The following is a 6,000-nucleotide window of genomic DNA, read 5'->3' as shown; positions in this document are numbered from 1 at the left end:
AATCAGTAACTCTAAAATCTGTGTCAGCCACGAGGTGAAGCCTGAGGCCTACAAAAAGACAGCTGGATCCCACATTGAATTACAGTTTGATGGACAACGACAAATTCAAGGAACTCAGTTTAACTTAAGGAGAACCCCATTTACAGAAAAGCTTGCTCAAGCGATCACCTGGTTAAAAAGCAACACAAACTTCCTCGCGGATAGCCAGGTCTTTATCAAAACTTTTACTCGGACAATTTAATAATTTATTCCCCATTGACAAGCATTCCTTTGACAGAAAGTGCAATTTCACCTTCTAAATGGAGATGCCAGCTGAGGCACAGAACAGCAGTGGTGAAAGGTGGTGCTGCCCACGTATCTGCAGTTCAAATTCCTGGGTGACAGCCTCAAGCTCCTGCCACTGCAGCCCCTTTCTGTTCTGGCCATGTGCCCGCTGATCTCTCAGCCTGTCCACAGAAATACATTTAAACAATACTTGTGAAGATCTACAGCCAGGAACAACTTGGCACACGTTGCTTAGGAGCAACTTAGCAACCACTGTCTCGGTGTCTATGGAGTTCCTTCAGTGATGCAGTCAGTGCAATGAGGGGAATTCACCAGGCCTGCGTCTGTAGCTATGCAGTTTCTCCGTCAGATTAACGATATAATACCAGAGTTTGCATAATGATTGCTGATTCACACTTGACATCCAGCATCCTGTTCAGCTGTAATCTGGTGTGCCATCTGCACAGAATACAAATGTAATTAAGGGTAATAATTGGGTTCATTAGCAAAAACACTGAAATGGGCTGTTAATGCATGATGGCCAGCTGATAAATAATAATGTTGGTGTAATCAGGCTATGCTGTTTGCAGAACAGTTTTAATCTGATTTTTAAAAACTTGTTCTCGGGGTGTGAGTTTTGCTGCCTATTCCCTGGTGCCCCTTGAGAAGCTTGTGAGGCACCTTAAATGGATGCAGTCCCACAGAGCTGTTAGGGAAGGAGTTCAATCATAAAATTTTGATATTAGCAAAAGCATTTAGCGTGGTCCAATCATGCCATTACGTTGGTCTAGCTGTTCTCAAACTCTTTATTTGAACATTGAAGAGGTAACTGTACTGATGTTTTTAACGTTAGCCCTTTAACATCAAAAGTAATTTCTACTCCTCACTCTCCATATACCATCTAGTTTACATTTCAGTTTATTCAGTGTCATGGAGACAAGCATAAATATTAAAGTCATAGTAGAATAAAATCGCTGAATTCAAAGCATAATGGAACATCCTTTCAAATTTGCTCAATCTAGCTTCCTTTTCCTTTACATTCATTTTGTTATTTGTACATTGTTTTTACATTGATTTCATTGACAAACAAAAAAATCCCACCATTCGTAAAAATTAAAAATCCTTTTCTTACCATATATTCTCAGACTCTTGTGTCTGTTTTGGATGTGGGGTCCACACTGGAAATGTTGGCTCACTACCCAGTTATTCAGCCAGCTGACTGCCAGAGCTCCGAAGATTAAAGTGTTTTAAATTCTGAACCAAGAAAAGTTGCTGACGGGAAAATTCCCGACCACAGCAATGACAGCCAGGTCACACTCAGAGAATCAAAGGCATCGGTGGTACAAGAAACCTTAACAAATAACACCAAGGAGAAATAGTGAAGGTCATGTGGACAGGAATGATTTTTGAACAGGAGTGACTTTATCTCCTGGTTGTGTACTGAACTGCAGTTCGAAGATCCACCAATAACTGCACTCTGGGAAATCATTCAGTCCGTGTAATGCCTCCTTTACCATTGTGTACACCAGCTGTGTACTGAAATATTCCATTCTGTCTGCTTCATATATTGAGCAGGATAAAGGATGTTTCAATGATTGGCAGTGTCACGGGCAGCTTGCTAGTGCAAATTGGATTGAACAATATCGACGGCTGAAGGCTGACAGCACATGACCCTGAGATAAGAAGCTTCCTGGAAAACTGACTTTAATTTACCAGTGTTATTGAAACCTGGTTTAAATGTGATTTTTAGCATCAATTCTTTGCACAATTTCAAAAACAATTCATAATATCCAATAACTCGGGTTCATTGTACTTTCCCCATTTGGTATTTTTATCTCAACACTAAAAAGCTACACACCAAGTATTTGAAAGACTGTTGCAGAATTGTCTGTTTGCAACATATTTGACCTTGAAAAGAGTTCCGATCTCATATTCATGGCATCGCGAAGACTACCCATTTCCACCTTCATAACGTCGCTTATTTCAGTTCAGTTGCTTGAACTGAACTGATCTCTCTACAAGTGCAGACTATATTCCATATGTTTCAACCAATGTCTACGCATATGTATTTACATTGTTTACCTATTGTATGTCCTATGATTTTTTCATGTATGGAGCGATCCATACAGTCTGGACTGTACTCAGAACAATAATTCTCACTGTACCTCAGTACATGTGACAATAAATCTAAATCTAAACTCTCATTCATGTCTTTGTTGCCTCGAGACTCAACTATTCCATTGCACTCCTGGGGCGGCATTCTCCCCTACCCGGCGTGACGGCGGGTCCCGGAGTAGGGGAGTGGAGCCAACCACTCAGGGGTCGGGCCTCCCCAAAGGTGGGGAATTCTCCCCACCTTTGGGGGCCAGCCCCGCGCCAGAGCGGTTGGCACCAGAAGACTGGCGCAAAAACCGTCACCCCCGGCAGTGGGGCTGGCCGAAAGGCTTTCGCCGGTCCGCGCATGCGCCGGCAGTGACGTCACTGCCGGCGCATGCGCGATGTGGGGTTCTCTTCCGCTTCCGCCATGGCGGCCGCGGATGGAGAACTAGTGCACTCAGACTCCGGTCCGGAGTCTGAGCCGGGGGCCCCGATCGCGGGCCAGGCCCCCGTGGGGGCACCCCCTGGGGTTCGATCGCCCCCCGCCCCCCCCCCAGGACCCCAGGGCCCGCTCGCGCCGCTGAACCCGCCGTTCCAGAAGTGGTTCAAACCTCGGCGGGAGAGGCCTCCCAGCGGCGGGACTTCGGCCCATCCGGGCCGGAGAATCACCGCAGGGGCCTCGCCGATCGGAGTGGCGAGATTCCGCCGCAGCCACTTCCCGGGTGGCGGAGAATCTCTGCCACAGTGGGGGCGGGATTTTAGGCGGCCCCAGGCGATTCTCCGACCCTGCTGGGGGTCGGAGAATTTCAGCCCTGGTGTCCCACATTCTATCATCTGTAAATCTGAGGCCATCCGAAACTCTATTGCCTGGGTCTTAATTTACAACATGTCCCATTCACCTATCACCTCTGCGTTTGTTGACCTATGTGGTAGTGTGCCCCTTTGAGGGGACGGGCTCCACAGACCACGTGACTGGCTCAGGGCCAATCATGTGGAGCGAATGAACTCCAGCCAATGGGGAGTTTGTGCGGGGCCCTGGGAACAGGACACAGCCTGGGCAGTGTGGACAGTGAGCTGAAGTGTAAAGGCCTGCTGTGTCGTGTTCTGTGCCTGTTTCCTAACTGCCTTTGCCTTTCATCGGTAAACCCCTTTGTTTATTGCTGGAAGCTTTTAACCACCACAACTTATATTGGCTCCCAGTCAAACAAGGTCCTGATTTTAAAATTCTCATCCTCATTTCCAAATCCCTCCCATGACCCAGCCCCTCCCCATATCTGTAATCTCCAAATTCAGAACTCTCCGAGATAGCTAGGCTCCTCTAATTCTGGCCTCCTGGACCCTCTATGACATTAAAGGCACCATTTAAATATCAGTTTTTGTGGTTTCACAACTCAAACTATGTTTCTTGCTTGATATGACACAGCTGCTGATAATTGATGACCAGAGTTCGTACTGATACCTCAGTAAAACACAACTCTTGCCCTAGATTTCTGAATTTGCCTATAGAACCCACTTCATCATCAGATATCTCGCAGTTTGCTTCACTTTTCTGAAAGCCGTTTTTAGCAAAGAACAAAGGCATTACTCTGACTTCAGGAGTTTGCAGTTTAAATAATACAGTGACGCCTTCGTACAGAAAGGGGGACTATTTCCATTGATGGAGCAGATGGAAGTTGCTATAGAAAATACAAATTATTTCCTTTTTACATTTATAATGGAGTGTGATCAACATTCACAGAAGTGCATTATCCAGGGCAAGTTAATGTTCAGGAGCTGGTGGGCTAATTGGCTGCTCTCCCCTCTCACCCAGGGTCCGAGCTGTTACTTTACCGATAAATTAGTAAATCAACATCGAATTATATATTCGATCAGCACTGCACCCAATGGGGAAGTCAAGGAAATGCTTCAAGATATTACCAGTAAATTATATTTCTTTTAAGTCTGCGATGTTACAGAATGTGTAATGAAACAAAATTGTGCGCAATCTACTTTGATGTGCAAATACTGGGTTTTAGAATGTATGAACAGGTTGACAATGGGAACACACAGCAATATGTCAGCAAATTCACAACATTAAGGTGTTTTGCAAATGGAATAAATTAGAATAATTTTCCTCAGTTTTGTCTTGTTTGCTGCTGCCTGCAGCAGCAATTGAGGTTTACCAACAGCTGCCACATCCCTCCAACTCTCATGGATTTTACAATGTGCCTGTTTAAGCTATTTCCCTTTTGGAGACTATCTGAGCGATGGACAAGCTGGATTAAACTGCACTTCATTGTAACAACTAATCACCTCTTGATCGAAGATGAAACCACGTGTCATAATATACACACAAGTATATGATGGTGCATAGACAGACACTGACTGACACACTGAAAGACCAATCAACACACAGAACACAGCAGCCAATCACCAGACAGGACACGGCCACTATAAAGCCAGAGGGCACTAGTTTTCCCGCTCTCTCGGGATGCAGCCTCTGAGACAGCCAGAGCCCGTGATCAGCAACACTAACATCTACCATGTGCGAGCAAGATAGTCTGGTCAGGTTAGCCTCAGGTCTCCAGCCAACCTAACATAGTGTCAACCCACAGTGCAAGTATGTTTAACAGCTCATAGTTAAATAAAATAGAGTTGTACTTCTACAAGTGTTGGCAGCCTGTCTCTCTCACTGCTCTGGTAAACGCAGTCATCACAGACCCAGCATACACAACACATCACCATGATGAAAGTGATTCAGAAGTTGGGTGGAGCTTTGATACAATCTTATAGATGTAAAAATTAATAAGATTCCTCCAACAGAAAAAAGACAGCCCCGAGAACAATGGCTCATGGATTTCAATACATCTTCAGAAACGTTGAATTTGTTACTTGTAGTCAGAGAAAAGGAACAAAGGAAGAAAAAAAAAGATAAATAGAAGGAAAACCTTGCATTTGAACAGTGCGTCCACATCCTCAGAAAAGAGCTTGATGTTGAAATAATTACCTTTTCAGTGTCCTGTAGTGAAGCACAACAGCCAATGTTCACACACCGAGAACCTACAAAACAGGCATGAGATTAACAACTAGTTAATCTGTCCTAGTTGTTAATTGAGGGATCTTTTTTGTTACCAGAACACAGGGAGAATTGACCTGCTTTAAGTAATGCCCTGGGCTCTTACGTCAATATCATTCAAGCACTGCAGTGTCAAGCGAGATTATGTGGATAACACCTGCAGTCAGGTGAATTCTAATCCATCACAAACTGTTTCCAACAGCAATCCCATGTCAAATTTAAAGGTAAATTCAATAAAAAGAATAATAATTTGCAGTGGGAGAGGAGAGCTGTGCGTCTGTGCCTGGTGTGCAGTTGCGAGCTTGCAGCATTACACGTTCTGAGAAAGCTGCTTTTGTGAAGCTACAGAATATTTAAACAATACACATTAAAATTCCACAGATTTTTAAAAAAGGGAAAACTGTGAATCCTGGAAGTACAAACTTAAAATGGAAAAGGCAAGAAATAGACACAGGTTCAGTCAGTATGTGTGACAGAACAGAAACTTTAAGATACTTTACATTCCATTGCAAGTCACTGTGACTTCCTGGATGAATATTTTCTCATTTTAAATTGAAACTAACAAAACTTACAAATGCCAAGCA

At 44.1% G+C, this 6,000-nt stretch overlaps 1 protein-coding gene across 13 annotated transcripts in view; it reads right to left on the bottom strand.

Annotated features, from left to right (window-relative positions):
* LOC119979250 (RAP1 GTPase activating protein) overlaps nt 1–6,000 on the bottom strand; it is a 705,159-nt gene that overhangs the window by 665,198 nt on the left and 33,961 nt on the right. For 7 of the 13 annotated variants that reach the window (XM_038821204.1, XM_038821202.1, XM_038821208.1 and 4 more), the window contains exon 2: nt 5,348–5,400. The exons of the other annotated variants lie outside the window; for them this stretch is intronic. The gene's annotated coding sequence lies outside the window, so the exon portion shown is untranslated. The remainder of the gene's footprint in view (nt 1–5,347; nt 5,401–6,000) is intronic. 13 annotated transcript variants of the gene reach the window in all.

The sequence above is a fragment of the Scyliorhinus canicula genome, chromosome 16, assembly GCF_902713615.1.
Source record: "Scyliorhinus canicula chromosome 16, sScyCan1.1, whole genome shotgun sequence".
In the NCBI taxonomy this organism is placed as follows: Eukaryota; Metazoa; Chordata; class Chondrichthyes; order Carcharhiniformes; family Scyliorhinidae; genus Scyliorhinus; species Scyliorhinus canicula.
This window is presented reverse-complemented; position numbering and strand designations above follow the sequence as displayed.